The 19,235-nt window shown below is 43.3% G+C and overlaps 1 protein-coding gene across 14 annotated transcripts in view; it reads right to left on the bottom strand.

Moving 5' to 3' along the window:
- Nucleotides 1–18,936, bottom strand: part of Sytl2 (synaptotagmin-like 2) — a 106,356-nt gene extending 87,420 nt beyond the window's left edge. For 3 of the 14 annotated variants that reach the window (XM_039082423.2, XM_039082431.2, XM_039082427.2), the window contains exon 1: nt 18,320–18,474. The gene's annotated coding sequence lies outside the window, so the exon portion shown is untranslated. Of the gene's footprint in view, nt 1–18,022 lie in introns of all 14 variants that reach the window. The other 11 variants (XM_063267013.1, XM_063266999.1, XM_039082411.2 and 8 more) reach the window with 10 other exon arrangements.
- Between the last annotated feature and the right edge of the window lie 299 nt (nt 18,937–19,235).

Below are 19,235 nucleotides of genomic sequence, written 5' to 3'. Positions count from 1 at the left end.
GCCCAGTGTTTTAAGGAACCTACTAAGTTATGTGGCCAAGCAACAACTTTTGGGCTTCCGTTTATTCACCTGCCCACTGCTGAGAATGGAAAAGGAACCATCCGTGCCTGCGACGCACCCAGGCTCCCACCTCGAGGAGCTTGTGGATTTCTTCTGCACATCTGCATGTGTTTGCTCTGCTGTTGTGTGATCTTGCAGGGCACGTAGATGTGCATAGAAGCAACAGACTCAAAACAGGATATCATCCCAAGCACATCCCCTACATGTAGGATTAGCATGGGAAGTAGGACATAAGGAAATAGAACATAAGGATGTGTCCATGCCATCCAGGTAGGTGTGGTATATGCACACATCAGGGAAGATGGCGTGCTTTTCAGAATGAATCATAGGTTTGTAGTGCCCCATGAGTGCGTTCTCTTCCTCATTAGTACAGTTAGGAACTGAATAATCTTGTTAACGTTATGTGCCAGGCGAGATATATATATGCACATATACATACACATACATATACATTCTAAGCTATTCAAAGAATCGTATTATTTAATTACAAAAGAAACATTCTGTTTTTTACACATACAATATTTTTATTACGATTATGTATTAATGTATTTACTAACATGTTTATATTTATATGTAATATATTGTATATAAATATAATAATTTATTATTTTATTATTAATTTAGAGGGTTAAGGAAAGTTATGACCCAAGCAAGCAGAGGGACACTGGAGCTTCCTCCAGTGGAAGAAAGAAGCCATTTTTCCTTTTCATCATGTCATCATCACACATTCTGCTCCCAGCTCAAGAGCCTCTGAAGGCCTCAGTTTCTGGGAAGGGGAGCCCAGGCCTATGAAAGGCTTTTCAGGCTCTGACTCATACCTACTCCTTCAGGTGTGCCTAAGCTCAGTTCTGTCCACTTCCCAGCAGCACCCTCCTAGACACTGCCAGATGAATTCCCCTGACATTCATTCTTCCTGTTTTCTACCTAAAGCTTTCTCTCTTGTTTCAATATTTCCACATCTCTGCTCAAAACAAACATTCTTAAAGTGGTTGTAGGGCCAGCAAGGTGTCTCAGCAGGAAAAGGCACTTCCTATGCAGGTCTGACAACCTAAGTTCAATACCACGACTCCACATAAAGGTGAGGGAGAGAGCTGAGATCACAAGGTTGTCTTCTGAGATTCACATGAGCACCATGGTATTTGCATACTGAACATGCATGTTCCCACATGCCATGCATGCATCCAAGTATACACAGCCATAAAACTTGTAAGAGTAAAGTGATGCATATTGTCGATTTTATTGTATACTCAATACAAGGTCAGCTTAGAGAAACCAAGGATATAAACCTAGGAGCTACTGACTCAGAATAAGTGTTCCAAAATTAATCCAACATTACTATCAATTTACTTGGTTATGGAAGAAAGACCAATGTTGTTATTGCTATTCCTAGAATGAAAATAGATATAGATCTTTAATTCAGTCTATGTTAAATTAGGCTGTACCGTTACACATAAATGGTTTTGATTCACTAAATTAGCCACTTTCCTTGGTTCAATCTTCTATGTCACAGGACAAACTAGCACAACCCTAGTCCCAGCACCACTTCTGGATAATAGTATTATTTCTGTGGGTCATTTAGCATTTCCATCTTGCTTACTTCACTGCGTCAAATGAAAAAGTTGAGTTGAATGTTGCTTTATGCTCTCTTCTCTTTCTATAACAGCACAGGAGTTGTTCCTTTAACCCTTGGTAACTATGCCCTGCCAAAACTTGGACCATTCATCTCTGACATGCTAAGCTCACCTGCGTTGGTTTCCTCTCTGCTCCCAGGAACATCCTGTGATCTCTGCGCTCTCGCATGCTAAGATAAAGAGCAAGGTTTTAAAGGTTCTCCTTCCCTGGTTAGGGAATTTGAAATGCACCCTGGAGTACTGGCAGTTTCTATCACATCACAATCCTGCAGCTAGACCAAGGCACCTAGAAATCACTTCAGTGTAAAAAGACAACATTCAGCAGAAGAAATAAATGCTCAAGGGAACAAATGAAAGACGTCTCTGTAAATATTATTCTTGTGATGAGTTTCAGAATAATCTTTCTTACCTATACTGCTCCAGTAGGAAAATCATCTAGACTTGAAAAACAAATTTCAGGGAAGGAAGAGCCCTCAAACTTTCCTTGGGGGAGCACTTTCCCACTTACTAGGGGCTGATGATTTTTAAGGGAGTGAAGCCAAGGAATACCAGAAAACACCAAAGTGCAAGTCCCAAGACACCAGGCCAACATGCAGATATGCTAACGATAGCTTTATGAACCTGGACTTACCCTGCTGGGAAGGGTGATCACTCGGAACCTTTCCTGATCAAAATGGAGGCCAGTCCTTTGATAGCTCCACTTTTACAGTTTAATCCACCATCTGTGGTTCCCAGAAGCACTGTCCACTGTGGGCACAGCTAACAGCTTCTTCCCAGCATGCCAACAAGAGCTCTACAGAGGCATACTGGGAGGTCCTCTCACATGCCCACCTCAGTCTCTGCTCTAGCCTAAAGCCAAGTCTTGAATGGAGTCATGTGTTTGGAGAGACATTAAAACAAATTCATGTGGACTCACGTCTGAACTTCAAGCTTGTGAGTAAGGAAATACATGTAGAACGTTCTCAATTGCTTCTCTTTGAGACAGGTAAAAGATTCGAGAGTCAACATAGGGCCACCAACAAGGAAAGTGCTTTACACTAAACTACCCTCTAGTCTCTCAACTTCTCGTAACTGAAAAATACCCATGGTTCTCAGCCCCACTCTCTGGAAATTCTACCAGCTACCCTGGGAATACAAAAGCTCCAAAAGAGGAGAATTAATAATCTTGATTCATTGATAATACAGTCAAGAAATTAAACCCAAACACAGTATATACTTGGTGAATTTTATAGGACATGGTATTGCTGTGTGTTAAATTTATGGTGTGTACCCAGTATGAGTCACAGGAAATCAGATAGAAAGATTAGCTGAGGAATACAGTCTGATCCAAGGAATGCTTGCTGCTCTCTAGAAGGTTAAACTCTAAATTATTCAACATAATGCAATGCACCAGAGAGGCTATGACATCATTGTAGCCTCTAGTAGGAAGCCATCAATCTTCAAGTTAGAGGTAAGCCTGGGCTCAAACAATATGGTTTCGTCAAACCTATCAGTCAGTAGTAGTTCAGAACAGCCCTCCTGATAAAGTAGTAGAGGCAACAAGAGTCAGATCTTTCTTACATTTCTACACTAGATTTCATGTCAGGGCCAGTCATTGGTATCTCTGCCTACTTGTAGCCTTTTGAGCCTGTTTAATGCAAAATATCTCTGAATGGGACTCCTGTGGAGTATGTCACATTAAGAACCTTCCAGTCATTTGAAAGGTTTTCTTTTTTTTTTTTTTTTTTTGTTTTCTTCAAACAAGCAATGTTCTAGAAACAATAAACTAAAAGTTAAAATTAATTTTATAAGAGAAATCACAGAAGCAAATTATTTGCTAATGGTTTCCTGGCCCCAAGAATCCTAGTTTTGTATTTTAGTATGCTTCCCTCATTACAAAACACAAACACCCACAAGAAAAACAATTGAGCACTCTTACTGCCAATTTTTGTGTTATAAAGTCAAGTGTTTCTCTTTTCCTCCTTGGGGACTTTGAGCTACAAAGTTTCTCTGAGATTCATAGAGAAAAATTCCAGCCTTCTCAAACTTTCAGCACATCCGTGGAATCTAAGCCGCTATATCTCGAGATACCAATTTTTTATACATCTGTCATTAGAAATCAAGGCCATAGTCCCAATACTTCCTGTCATGGAAATTGCTTCAACAGGCAAAGAAATCAGGTCTTCCATGACAAAAGTGTCCCAGCTGTCACACAGTTTAGTTCCGCACAAGTGACAGCCCCTGTTAGCAAATGGAAGGGTAGAAGATCTGTGACCAGAATCCCGCAAGCACGCGCGTGCTTGCTGTCAGCCTCAGTGTCCTCTTCCCAGGCAAATACAAACCCTGAAACCCGTTTCAGTAGAGATAACTGAGTGATTTGAAGAAGAAGTCCAATGTGACTATAAATACCTCAAAATGAGAAGCTAGTGTGTTCTCTCATTAATCAATTTTGCAATTCATTAGACAGGGGAAAATTCTCACTTCCTCCATCGCCGGCACCCTAGAGGGCAAATATAAATTCTAAAGGACCAAAGAAGTCTATGAAGATGGCTCAGTGGGCAACAGTGCTTGCTGTGAAGGAGTGAGGACCTGGGTTTGGATCCCTGGAACTCAGATAAAAGCCAGACACACAGTACAAGTATCTCTAATTTCAGCGCATCGAGGGGGGGGATGGGAGGTAGAGCCAAGAGAATCCTCAGAGGTTCAGGGACCATAAAACAACTAAAGGACCCTGTCTCAAACCAAGTAGAAGGCAAGGAACAAAATTTGAACTGTCTGGTGGCCTCCACAAGCATGCCTATATTTACTGCATCTGAATGTATGCACACACACACACACACACACACACACCATATACACATATGAAATAAGCTAAGGGACAAAAGAAGTACAAACATTTTTTAGGGTCATAGAGTCTACCTCCATAACACAAAACTGAAGAGTATACAAACTTCCAGATACGCATCCTATCTTTCTATGAACTGGTCCTCAACTGAAGGAACTTAGAGTTTGCAAAGTCTTTCTAGTTGTTCGTGCTAATTTCTACTATTTTCTTGGGTTAAGTGTTAGAAATATGTCCATAGATTGAGGTTGACATATATGGATATCTGTAATTAATTAACTTAAACATTGATTCTCATTTGTTTGCATGGGGATGAAGAAAAAAAAAGAGCTGGGTTTCCAGGAATTACTCCATGAATTTGTGAAAAGTGATGGCATTTCACGCTCCTCCTACTAACAACACAAGAAAGTCACTGTGCCTTTTAAATATCTAGGTCCTAATTCTTAGCAGGTCACTAAAAACAAAATAAAAACAAGTTTATTTCTGGTTTTATTTCAATGTGACTCCAGCTAGAGTCATTTTGGAAAAGGGAACCTCTCTTAAAGAAATGCCCCCACTCTAGATTGGCTTGGCCTGTGGACAAGACTGTGGTACATTTTCTTGATTGATGATTGATGTGGGAGAACGTAGGCCATTGTGTTTGTTGAGAGGAGCAGCCCTGGGCTGGTGGTTCTGGGTTCTAGAAGAAAACAGGTTGAACCAGCCATGATGAATAAGCCAGTAAGCCACACACCTCCGTAGCCTCTGGCCTCGGCCTCTACATCCAGCTGCCTGCCCCCTTGTTCTTGACCTTACTTCTGTTGGTGATTGTGATGTGGAACTGTAAGCTGAAATGAACCCTTTCCTCTCCGAGCTGGCTTTGGTCATGGTGTTCTATAACAGCAACAGAAACCCTCAGATAGCATCTTCATTGGTCAAAGGTCTACCAAAAGTCATGATGTGAAAAATCAGATGAGCTTATATATTTGAGGACATTATCACTATGTAATTATTAGCTGATGTGACTACTCACACTGCTGTGTTCTTGGTATCCAAAATAAAATAAAGCCCCACCCTCCAAAAGAATGTTGGCATTTCCATCCCCTGAAGTGATGGCAACCAGTCCCTGCTTCACTATCTAATCTAGAGCGGCTGAACCTTACTCACCACCTGCAGGCAGAGCGCACCAGCAGGGCGAGCCTCCCTGCTCTTGGAACTGAGCGTTATGCTCAGGAATCTTGGTTTCCAGCATTTAACGTTGTTAATGGTCTGTGCTCAGCAATATATCAGCCTAGAATTTATGTGGCTGTGGTCAGCTCTTCCATTGTACCCTAAGAAGCAATGTCTTTTAAGTGCAATGTGCTGACTATTTAAAAGGAATGATGCTAATGGTAGCACCAAGTATTTAAACGATCTGCTTTCTTCTTTCCTAGAGGGCAGTAATATAAAATTTTTTTATCTAATAAGGCAGATTTTTCCCAGGTGATGAACTTTCAACAAGAAGGGATGACTTTAGATAAGCTGGATCTGCAACCAACAGACACAAGAGACCACTGGCTGATCCTTCTCCTTCAGGCTGTTCTGTCTCACCACACTATACTGGAGATGCGCTGGTTCCAGTTCAGTTTGGTGGTGGGTGTCCGGTTTGTGAACCCTCCCATTTTCACTTGCTTCCAAAATGAATAAATTATCAGAGACCATAACCTTCTCAGAGTTTGGGATTTCAAAGTCTAACTTTTTTTTAAAGGATGAAATCAGATTTGGCATATGAATTGACAAAAACCATGAAAGCTTTGAAATCACTTCTTCCCAAGCCTTTACACACACAGGTGAAAAAATGGCCTCGTCTCTAAAGAAGGACCAGTAATTCTATGAGTCTTTGTATCCACAAAGCCCTAGCTGGAAAATTAACAACGCATAAGTAGCTTGCCTCTGCACTTTGTGGCAGTTCACCCTATCTTGAAGCAATAGTCAAGTGCAGTCTCAGGTTTCAACATCAAGTCATGTTCACTGCTATAAAGTTTTCATAGGGAACACATACAAAGCTGAGTCAGCAAAAGATAAAGTACATTCATTAAAGTCAGGAGGAAAATGGGTCTGAACTTCCAAGGTCCTCACCAGGGGAGTCACAAAGCAGAAAGTGACAACATACGTGAAATGTTACTAATTCAGAGTTCCTTAGAGACTTGGTTGAATTATTTGGGGAGATGGTCACATGGGCATGTATCTAGTTTCAGAATTTCCAGAAGGAAAGGAGGTACCCAGCATAAGCTATTCACACAGTCTAGTTCAGTGTTTCTCAACCTTCCTAATGGCGTGACCCTTCAATACAGCTCCCAATGTTGCGGTGACCTCCCAATCGAAAAATTATTTCATTGCTACTTTATAACTGCGATTTTGCAACTGTTATAAATTATAATGTAAATATCTGATATGTAGGATATCTGATATTTGACCCCCATTGGGGTTGAGAACCATTGGTCTATATACAGGGAGCTACTCTTATCATTTAGAGTAGTGGGAACCCTCCTGACATCCAGATGTTAGTCTACAGCCAACATTGTAAGTGGGTCTCTATACAAATAAGCAATTTCAAACCTGCTGAATTAATTTTTTCAGCTTCCATAGAAACAAAAACTCAAATTTGTATTTAAGAATTATTTGGATGGATTGAAGAGGTGGCTCATCAGTTAAGAGTTCTTGCCCAAGTTCTCCTCCCAGTATCCATATCAGGTGACTTCAACTTCAGGGGATCTGCCCTCCCTATCGTCTGTAGGCACAATTTCCCTCATACACACACATAATGAAAAACAAACATTTTAAAAAGATTAATCTCTAAATTCTTCTAAGAAGCATAACTTAGTGCTTTTAAATACCTTTATTCTGTGTACTTTCCCATGGTTGGTTTTTTTTTTTTTTTTTTTTTTTTTTTGGTGCTGGGAACTGAGCAAATAATCAGGTCCCTGAGGGCCTGCCTCTAAAAGCAATCAGATCAAGAAGGAAGATAAGTGAACACATGAAGATGGGTGTCACAGTGGTGGCTGATGATGCCAGATGAGGTATGAGACCAAACACTGAGCAGTTAGAGGGCAAGACTGTCCATGGCAGTGGCTCAGGAAGAGCTGAGAGAAGAATTGCCTTGCCCTGGGGTGGGGGTGGGGTGGGGGTTAAAGACAGCAGAATGGGAGAGTGACAGACCAGTAAGAGCTTGACAAGAGGGGGGCAAAATGCCACTGAAACAAATATCCAGTCTCAGCTGTGTAAATCTCTCTGGCCTCAGCTCTTGCCAGAGAGGTTGATGTCACTGTTTTGACTACACTCCAATTGGCCACCATATTATTTCTCTACTACTCTGAACTCTCCAAGGGCTATTCATTCAAGGCTCTTCCTACCATACCACTGGTTCTCTCAGAAGAACCTGGCTACCTGACCTCTGCTTACTTCTGACTGTTAACATCACACTGCACAATAATGATGGACATCTGTCTTCCCCACTAAACTGAGCCTCAAACGATTTCTTGTATGTAGCAAACAGTATTTACTGAATGAGTTAATACATTCCACTAGGCCTATTGTCCCTTTTATCACAAAGATTCATAGTTTAATAAAAGTTTCAATGAACCATCATTTTATTTTCAATGAAGAACAACCAGTCATACTGCATTTGCATGTTAACCTAGAAACTCATGCATGACTGTGGAAAACTCTCAAGGACCTGAGCAGTTCCCACTCGCATTCCACAAGTCATAATACCTAGGTCTCAAAGAGAAGAGACCTGTGCAGAATCTATCATAGGACCAAGACCAATACTTGATTAACACCATGATGACATGTGCCTTGGCCCAAGGAAAAGGTCAGATCTAAAGGCTTAGTGTTTCAACAGCTTCACATGGGATGCCTCTAGAAGTTCAACATGCATGGCTTGTATCCTGTGCATCAAATATCATCCCAAAACTTGCTCTTGGTTTCTGGCTGCTCAGAGAGTGATCCTGGGGAATGTCTGAAGGATAAAGATAAAAACAAACAGATCCAACCACTCCTTACTTCCTCGCACCCCGAGCAAACAGCTGTTCTCATTTGCATGGCGCTGCATCTGTCCCTGCCAGGATCTGACAGGTGGGGTTACATTTCCTCCACACCCTTGGCTCCTGACCACTCTTTGGTTCCTGTAGGGAAGCAAGTATCTTTACACTGGGCTCAAGTAACCAAGGCTAACTCCCCAGTGGCTTTCCCTAAGGAATTCCAGGTATAGGCCAGGTTTTCCCTGTGGTCTGAATAAAGCAGACAACACTCTGGAAAACATAAACACAGTCCTAGAAACACACAAACACACACTGGATGTCCTTGGGTCTTTTTCTAACTGCTCGTGGAGAAGAGTCACACAGCTTCTTGCAGCTTCCTGTTAGCGAGAATGTGACCACCTGAATCTCCATGGTCTCCTGCCAGGAAACTCAGAAGCTGCTAGCTACATAGCACCTACTAAACACAAGAAACCATACAGTGGGTTGCACCTACTAAGCACAAGAAACCATACAGTAGGTTGCACCTACTAAGCACAAGAAACCATACAGTGGGTTGACCAAAGTCAGCAGGCAGTGGGTGTCTAATCCTGGAATCTTAAACTCGATTTTAAAGATGTGAAAGGGGCCCTTAGATAGTCTTCCTGAGTTTAAGATTCAATCATTTTGCCAAAAGAAAACTTATGCTCTGTATTTGAAATACCAAATAAGAGCTGGAGATGCAGTTCAATGATGCAGTGCTAGTCTGGCATGTGGGCAGCCCCAAGTTCAATGTCCATTCCAAATAAATAAATATTTTTCATACACATGCATATACCATACATATAGTCAGTTGATGAATAAATAAATAAAATGGAAAATAAGGTTACCATATATTTTACCTTTTAAAAAAATAAAATGGCTTCAATGTGAGTCATATAAATTAAAACATAGGGGTCATCAGTTTTCAATATGCTATTGTGATGGTTTGTATATGCTTGGCCCAGGGAGTGGCGCTATGAGGAGGTGTGGTCTTGTTGAAATACATGTGTCACTGTGGGTGTGGTCTTAAGACCCTCATCCTAGCTGCCTGGAAGCCAGCATTCTGCTAGCAGCCTTCAAATGAAGATGTGGAACTCTCAGCTCTGCCTGTACCATGCCTGTCTGGATGCCTCCATGTTCCTGCCTTGATGATAATGGACTGAAACTCTGAACCTGTAAGCCAGCCCAATGAAATGTTGTTCTTTATAAGACTTGCATTGGTCATGGTGTCTGTTCACAGCAGTAAAACCCTAACTAAGACAGCCATGTACTCTCCAGGAGCAATCTTGAATTAAATAACAGTATCTCCTATCTACACATAATAGTAACTAAAAAAATCTTTAAAATATGGTGCCTCATCTATACCTACAAGTGCAAACAAGCATGCTGGTCAACCTCAAGTGCCTTCTCTGTCCTTGGGGATGTGAACTCTCCTAAAGAGACTTAGTCATTTCATTTTCAATACTGAGAAACTTCTGTTAATGCTTGTGGCCTTCAAGATTAAGGGATTTTTAGCCTGGTTTTACTTTTGGCTGTCGTTTCTCCACATTAGTAGCACCTCCACCATAGCCTAATTTCCTTAAATGTCAACTCAGTGGCCTCTCCATACTCCCTTCTCAGGTCCCCCCATCTGTGTGCTTTTAAAGGTTTTATGTCTTGTATCTGTCTTCTCTGTTTTGTCCCCTTCCCAACCTGGCAAAATGCCACTCTGCCAGATTTAACATTTCCAAATGTTACAGGCCATTGCCTTCCTTTGTAATCTCACAATAAGCTGTACTTATTTTTACCAAAACATTCACCACCTTGTACCCTGACTATCAATTTACTGGTGTCAATCAAATGAACCGGAAGAAGAAGTCAAGAGAAATAAAGAAGAGGACAGAGAGGAGAGGAATGGAAGAGAGGGAAATAACAATCAGTAAAGTGGATCCCAAACATGGAAACCTAAGTTCAGATTCCCAGCACCCACATTTAAAAGTTGCTGGAACAACACACACCCATAATCCCAGCACTGTGGAGACAGGAGGATTCAAGTGCTTGCTGACCAGCCAGTCCCATCCATGAGCTACAGGTTCAATGAGAGGGTCTGTCTCAAAAAATAGTAAGGCAGAAAATGACAGCCTGATGTCTCATCTGTATATGCATCCATGTGCACCTACACATATGAACATTCACACGTATAAGAAAACAGAAGGGAACTGACACTTGTTGAGTGACCTCCCTACCCATCTCCTAATCCTTTCTTTTCTCTTCTCTGTTCTATCTTCTTCCCTTTCTCTTGGTGTCTTTTGGCTGTTGGGACAGGGGGAGCAACAGGAAATTACTATTCATGCTACAATATGTGCAAGGTCCAGCATTGCTTTAATATATTTTATCTTATACTAAGAGGTTATGAAGAAATATTTTAGGAAAGGAAATAGACTTTTCCTGAAACATACTAAGTTACTGTTCAATCAAGCAATTAGAAGTGGATCTAAAAGGTTATCTGAGTCCAAACACAAGTTTTATTCTTCTGCCAATAGGTTTTGTGGGAAACATGGGCTTCCAGACTGACATTTGACCATGAACACTAACCAGAAATACTTGCTTGACTATAACCCTTCTCTTATCACATTGCTATACATATCGGAATCCCAGCTTCTCACTATCTATGGGTGTACCTAAAAAATATCTGTTATTAACTATCAATTGACAAAGTATCCCAGGATTCTAGAAAGACTGCAATGATGGTGAAGGTGATGTGTATTGTTTCTGAGGGCTCTCCTTCCAACTAGATAAGCAAGAGACTGATAGACTGACCCTGAGTGTGTACTTGGTAAATAATATCTATTCTAGGGACTAGAGTATGACTAAGCAGTTAAGAGTACTTGTGTTCTTCCAGAGGACCCAGGCTTCATTCCAAGCACCCACTTCGTCACTTACAACCAATTGTCACTCCAGTTCCAGTGGATCTGAGGTCATCCTCTGACCCCCACCCCACACACACACAGATACGAGGCACACAGGTACTAGACATGCATACATGCAGACAGAACAGTTACACACATAAATAAGGACAAATAAATCTTAAATGGATATTCTGCTTATCACCATTTTCTGATTATGATTTCATAGCAACACCAAAATGAATGGGGTGGGTGTTTTCTCTTCTAAAGCCCATAGATGATATCTTTGCTTAATGTAAACAGCACTGGTCCTTAACACTCTAAGCATTGCACATTAATCACTTTTTTTCTAGAGCAGTATTGGTCCTTTTAAAAGCATGTATGTTTAATTTGAGATGGGCATGCATGCCACAGTACATACGGAGGTCAGAGGACAACCATAAGGATCAGTTCCTTCCCTCTACTATGTGGGTCCCTGGGATTGAACTCAAGTTGTCAGACTTGGCAGCACACTATACCTGCTGAGCCATCTCCCTAGGCCCAGTATTGACCCTTAGGTAGGCTGCCAACCTACTGACCCGTTGCTTTGTAGTTTATTGCCCCCCAGATACTCCCGGAACTACTCCATCCCCATTATTATTATCACTCTATAGAAAAATCTCCCAAATTTGCAATACATCCTATTTAAAATATTCTTTTGTGTAGTAGTCTCAACACCGCACAAGCTGTGAGTCCTATAAGCCCTGCATCTAGAACTCAGTCTGTGACCTCCTGCATTCCTGAGCAAGAGGACGGGTGCCATTAGGACACGGGTAGGTACTGAGTACTTTGTCTTCTGCTGGTCTGAGCCCTGGGCTCTGAGGTCAGATGGCTGAGGTCAAATCTCTATTGCTTCTCTTGTTAGCTCTGTGGCCTTGTACAACTTATCTGTGCCTCAATGTCCAGTGAGTGAAACAAAAAATACTAGAGTAAATAACTAACGGCCTTAATAACTAACAGATGTGTGATGTATGAAGGTCCAGTGTGTAGAATAAAACAGGTTTTAGGAAATAAGTGCTAAATAAAGTTCAGGTGCCACCATCTTCGTCTTCTTCCATTGTGGGGTTGGAAAAAGCTTTCTGAAGCCATCAGAGATAATGTATTATGCGGCATTAGCAACCGATCCCATCCCAGCTCAGGCGAAATGCACTTAGAGTAAATGAGGCTGAATCCTGTATAACCAGTGATGATCACTTGAAAACATAGATGCACAGACTTACTGCTTTTGCTGATGAGTATCCATGACTTTAACTGCTCATGGCTTGCTGTGACTGCATCAGACAGAAACTAGTTAAATCAGAAATAGCCCAGATAGTTATGAAGCAACAAGTCTTTAAATGATGACTCTTGACCAGCCACTAAGCAACAACATCCGTTTTGGCTAATTTTTATTAAACATACAAACTTATCCAGTCTCTGCAACCTTGAGAGGTAGATAGGGCCGCCATAGCCACTTTATGGACTTATGAAGTTTATAGGATATGGTAAGAATTTGGGGACAACAAGATGAGTTCCCTGAACATACCCACAATGACAAAACTTAACCGACCTTAGCACGCACTTGGAAAGCATCAAACTGTACTTCCAAAATTCAAATGACTGGTTTAAAACCAACAGTGGTGATGAATCTGCTGTAAAGACTCCAACTTGCCACATCTACCTTCTTCACAATGCAGATCACTGGCAGGGAGACCAGAGCACAGATCTGACTGAACAGATCCTTCTGGTCTGGTCTCCAGCTCATGCCCTCAGCCTCACAGCCCTGTGTTTTAACCGAGTGACTCAGCCAGTGGCAGGAAAGACCTGGCGCCTGTGGCCATGAGTAATGGCAGCATAAAACACATCTGTCTGATTGGAGCTGCTGGTGTCAGTTCAGTACTGTGAAAATGTCACAGTAAAACAATGCTCCCATGAGGGAAAAAGAAGAGCCTGGTCACCCGGGGCCAAGTTACGCCTTTCCTTCTCCTCTACTCAGACACGTGTGGAATTGCTTACAAGGTCTTTCTGTGTGTGCATGTGGGCCCACACTCTTGTGCTGCCATACATGCTGAGGATCTACTCCAGCCCCTGTGCATGCTAAGCAAGCACTTCACCCCTAAGATCCATCCCATTCCCACAACTATTCCTTGGTGAATTTAGACTCGGGAATATGTAGCCAAATCTATGTCTATCGGCGGCTACGAAGAATGGATAAAGTGAGATGTAAGGGGTTGGGGAGATGCCCAGAGGTTACATGCTTGCCTTACAAGTATGAGGAACAGCGTTAGGAGGCTCAGAACCCACATAAATGCTAGGTAGGCAGTAGCCTCAGACGCAAGAGAGAGGGGAATCTCAGAATCAAGTTGGCTAGAGAGACAGTCATGTCTGGAAGTGCTGGGTTTGATTTAGAGACCATGCCTCATTCAGTACAGTGAAAAAGTGATTGAGCATGTTTCCTGACACCAACACCAGGTCTCCACATGCATGCACTCTCACATATGTGTGAACACATATACATTGTGGGGTAGGAAATGCTTTTATTTTAGCCCTGTTTTCTCTCAATCATTGAGGAGAGATGACACCTATGAATGTAGTTTTGGAGATTTACATAAAAAAAAAACAAAAAAAAAGAAAAAACAAAACAAAAAAAAAAAACGGGGGCAGAGCACCATGTTTCAGCAGAGTGATTTCATACATTGTTTCATTTGTTCATTTATGGTTTAATTTAAAATACTTCACTAAGCTTCTATGGAGTGCCAGTCTCAGGGAGCAGCATTGAAGAGCACAGCCTGAGCCCTGGGGATCTTTGCTTTGCTGTGCTCTCTCCTGTCTTCTGTAACCTCTTTTCACTCCGCCCAGTGCAGTGCTAGTCAAGTAGGGTCATGTGCCTCTCCCACATTCTACCACATGGCCAAGTGCCCAGGGGGCACTGGGGAAAAACAATGTACTTAGTAACTTAGCAGCAAATACTTAATGAACCACATGACTTTATTGTGATTTTTTTTAAAAATTGCTTTTATTATATTTCTATATACCTACCATTCCAAAAATTATTCCCCAAACTGTTCTCTCCTCCTGACATTTTAGGTGGTTCTAGACTAATAGCTAACAATTAAGTGACTAAAAACAATGTGTGAAAGACAGCCAGGTGAGGACTATCACAAAGGTGTCACCAAAAGCTCCATAGCAACAGAGGGTAGGACCTTTTTCCCACTACCTGAATCATTTGGTACATGAGCAGAAAATAACCTAGAATCAGATCTTTAAGATTGCAAGAAATCTCATCCAGTCCAATTCCCTAGCTGTTCAAGTAAAGAAGCCCAGATTCAGAAGGAAGGAGAAAGCCCAGTTTGTACAATTTGTCTTCTGTGAGTACAGAATAGCCAAGCCACCAGCTTCCCATAGCAGGTCCCATTTATCTGTCTCCACAATCTGTCAAAGAATATGATGAATGCCTGAGAAAGCCCCCTTGAGGTCATGGCTCATAGCTCCCAATCTTCACCAGTGTGCCCCTGCCCTTCAGGCTGTTCTGACTGTTTCTGCCTAGCATGCCTCTGCCTGGCTTAGACAGCTCTCAGAATTTCCTGTATAAGTACAAAGCTCCCCTGAAGGTCAGGTCTGCCTTGACTGTAAAACAAAGGGCTACTCACTTCTTCTGATCAGGACTTTGAGATCAGTCTTGGATCCTTAATCTTAAAACAGGAAGGAAGGAAGGAAGGAAGGAAGGAAGGAAGGAAGGAAGGAAGGAAGGAGGAGGGGAAGGGATGGGAAGGGGAGAGGAGGAGGAGAGAGGAGAGGAGGAGAAGAGAGGAGAGGAGGAGAAGAGAGGAGAGGGAAGGGAGGGAATAGAAGGGGAGAGAAGAGAAGAGAAGAGAAGAGAAGAGAAGAGAAGAGAAGAGAAGAGAAGAGAAGAGAAGAGAAGAAAGGAGAAGAGAAATTTGGACTCAAGTTCCATAAAACATTTATATTATAATTAAGTTCTATTGAGTCAAAAGTTGGATCCTACCGCATCTTTAAGTTTGACAAAGCTTTTGATCATTCTACGTTTAAAACATGTCAATAGCACACACGCTTTTGTACAACTCAAGTAATAATAACTAACATGAAACACTTGGTTCTCACGACTGACGGAGGAAAGTAGTAATATAGTTTATTTCAGAAATGTCCCCTGAAGGTACAGAGTGCTTGGTGATACCATGGGGACATATTGGAATCTTTAGAAGGAAGGATAAGGAGACTGTAAATACAGCTCTGTGGATAAGAGTGCTCAGAGGAGCTGCAGAGATGGCCCAGTGCTTAAGAGCACTGGCTGCTCTTCCACAGGACCCAGAACTCATATGACAGCACACAACCATCCTCAACTCCAGTTCCAGGGGAAGTGATGCCCTCTTCTGAACTCCAAGGGCACCAGGCACTCATGTGGTGCATGTAAAAATACTCACATACATTAAATTAACAAGAGCGGGGAGAGAGGGAGAAAAGAGGGCAGAGAGAGAGAGCAGTAAGAATACTCCTCCTCCAGCAGATTCTGGTTTGGCTCCCAGCACCCACATGGTGGCTCACAACATTCAGTAATTCCAGTTCCAGATGGTCTGACCCCCTGTTCCAGCATGTGGTGCACAGGTATGCGTGCCAACAAAATACCCACGCATAAAATAAAATAAGAAATCTTTTAGTCTTTATTTCTAAAAGGAAGTAGACTATGGTGGTTGGAACTTAAGACCTTGAAGGTGTTCACTTGCAGGGGAAACTGAGGTCCCAACGCTTTCTCCTCTGCCATACACTTCCACCATCATGCACTGCCTGCCACAGGCCTAGAAGCAACAGAACACACTGAACAAGGGCTGGAACCACAAGCCAAACAAACCCTCTTCACCAGCTGATCACCCGAGGTGTTTTGTCAGAAGGACAAAATTCTGACTATCATAAGGAGGTCATCACCTTCAATTTACAGAAGGAGAAATTGGCTCAGGGAAGCCACTACTGGCATCACTGACTTGGATTTTAGGACCCAGGCTGCCCCCAACCCCCATTGCTTCACCGTCCTGTGGGCAGCAGATCACTCTCCACAAGGTGCTAATTCATTCATTCATTCCACAAATGTTTATTGAGTAAAGCCTGGAACGAGCCCCCTATGGGACAGAGCAATCATTCACAAGCCAACGGTCAGGTCTAACGGATCAGATTCAGACAATCAATCTTTCATTAGACCCCAAACCATTTCTAGCATAAAGCAAACAGAACTCTTGCCCCACCCAAGCAGTAGCAGCTGAGTGGATCAGACAGGCTTTCTGGAGCAGGGCTGCTGAGAGAGAGGCATTGTCAGTCTCTGATTCCCTCAGAAAGATGGGCATTCCTTACCACACAGGCCAATGGGACCTCTGAGATGCTTTACAGTGCCTGGTACTTAGTGACAGCTCAATAACGCTTGCTTGCTTGCTTCCTCCCTGCCCTGACTAGTCTTTACAGAAGAGCACAAAGTAGGAAGGTTTTAGAATTACAAACTAGGTTTTGACCCCAACTGCACCAGCGTTTAGCTGTGTTAGAATAAGAGAACCAATCTTTCTGAGTCTCTGCATCTCCATTATAAAAAGAAGTATAGTGTACCAACCTTGTGAGGCCTGTCCCATAATAAATATTCGGTAAAGAGAAATTAGCGTCTCCCCTTCATCCTCACTGGACCTCTTTTCTCCTTTCCTGACACTTTTAGTGGGTCCGAGAATCTGACTTCAAATGTATACCACTCCAGGAATGATGAGGGGCAGAGATGGAAGAAATTGTTTGGGGACTGTGTGCTAAAGAGCTCCAGAAACCGAGTCAAGACCTCAACTACTTTCAGCTAGCTTGCTTTGTCTGGCTTCTCCATCCTGCAAACAGCAGGACTAGCATTCTAGCCAGGAAGGGCTGTCAAAATGAGAGAAAGCTGGACAGCAATTTGGAACTACCCACTGCTCCAGGTGTGTGTCTGAATTCCACCCGGCTTCCTTTGCCCACTGCTACTAAGCAGTAGGGTCAGAAAGCTGTGATTCAAAGCGTGTGTCTAGGCTTCCCTCTGAACCTGGAGCTCAGAGCCCACAACTTGGAGTCCTGGAAGCAGCTAGTCACATTCTAGTCTTTGGTGAAAATGAGAACTTTTCAAAGATGCAGGAAATGGAGCCCCTCATAGCCAAAGACGACTTATAAAGAGAGGAAAGGGGAAAAGGAAAAGGGAGGAGGCACGGTGAGCACAGAGACCCACTTCCTACCCCACTTCCTACCGCTGCTGGATGGAGTCTTACACCCTGAAATGCGCGGTTTTGCAGTTTGAAGCTGGCAAATCCCACCCATGTGACTTAGCTCGCTACGAAAAGAGGTCTGGTTGGGTGTAGAGGAAACTGACCCAAAACAAATCTGTTAATTTTCAAACTAGAGTTCGCGGGTCCCTTCGCTGGCTCCCTTCGCTGCACCTGGGGAAAGGTCTGCCCTCTCGGGTCCTCACCTGAGCACCCTGCGTGTGATTGCTCGCAGCCAGGTCCCGCCAGCCTCCAGCCCCAGGTCTGGGGTCGAGCCTTCAAAGTACCACCCCCAACTCCATCGCAACCCGCCTACCTGGTGTCCCTAGCTTAGCTGACACACAGCGGCGAGGGCAGCAGAAGTCACTCTTAACTAAAGGAGAAACTGAGGAGCGAAGCTTGTCAGTTGCCAACACCGGCGGTTCACGTTGTAGCAGTCAGAATAGCAAGGACAACAAAAATATCTCTCTACACCAACTCCTCCAACTACACCAAGACCCGGAGCAGGACCAGAAAGTAGTCCCGGTGACACCGTCAGTGTGCAGAAAAGTCACACCCAGAGCGCGCCGCGTCTCCCCCCAACCTCCCTGGCCGTTGCCAGAGCCCTCTGTACCTCCTTGGAGCTGCCAGCCTCTCTCTGCCGCCCGGCGCTGGCAGCCTGTTGCGCCGCCCAGGTGTCACCCGCTGCTGTTTGGGGAGGGCGGAGGGGAGGGCAGCGCAGGACCTTCCCGGAGCACAGGGCTCGCCCCGCCCGCCCCGCCCGCCCTCGCCCGCGGGGCCGCCTCCTGTGCGCAGGTCCCTGCGCTTCTCTCTTGCTCCCTTCCAGGCCTCCTTTTCTACTTGTCAGTGAAGCAATCGAGTTTTAAATCCAAAATACCGGAAACCATACTTAAAAAAAAAGAAGAGTCCCAGTGCATGAGGGATGCGGATACCTTCCATTTGAAACGGTCACCACCTTGCGGGAAGAAGAGGTGCCTCACGATCTGGCAAAATGGTCTAAACCCGGGCATCAGTTTCTTTATATAGATAGTTTGGATTAAATAGTGTGATACTTTAAAGGTAGCACTTGGGAGACTGGGGGACAGAAAGATTACCTTGGGTTTAAAGCTAGCCACTACTAGAGAATAAGACTCAGTACAAAGAAAGAAAAGAAAGGGGTGGGGGCATTAAAAGCATCTACTAACACAGGGCCAATGAGATGCCTCAGCAATAAAAGTACGTTCAGCACAATCAGAAAAACCTGAGATTCCTCATTCCACCGTGGAAGGAGAAAAATCAATTCTAATTCTCCCACCCCTACCCCCCCCACCCCCACCTCCGCTTCTCTGCGCGCTTGTGTGTGTGTGTGTGTGTGTGTGTGTGTGTGTGTGTGTGTGTGTGTGTGCGTGTGTAGAGCTGTATCTGGATAAACAGTAAATGTGGTGTACAGTGCCTGGGCCACCAGGGTGAAAAGAGGTCAGGTTTCAAAGCTCTGGCCAAGGCAGGTACACTTTAAAGGCAAAAATGTATTGTGTCCAGCTTTAAGTGTA

Source organism: Rattus norvegicus, chromosome 1, assembly GCF_036323735.1.
Source record: "Rattus norvegicus strain BN/NHsdMcwi chromosome 1, GRCr8, whole genome shotgun sequence".
NCBI lineage: Eukaryota > Metazoa > Chordata > Mammalia > Rodentia > Muridae > Rattus > Rattus norvegicus.
This window is presented reverse-complemented; position numbering and strand designations above follow the sequence as displayed.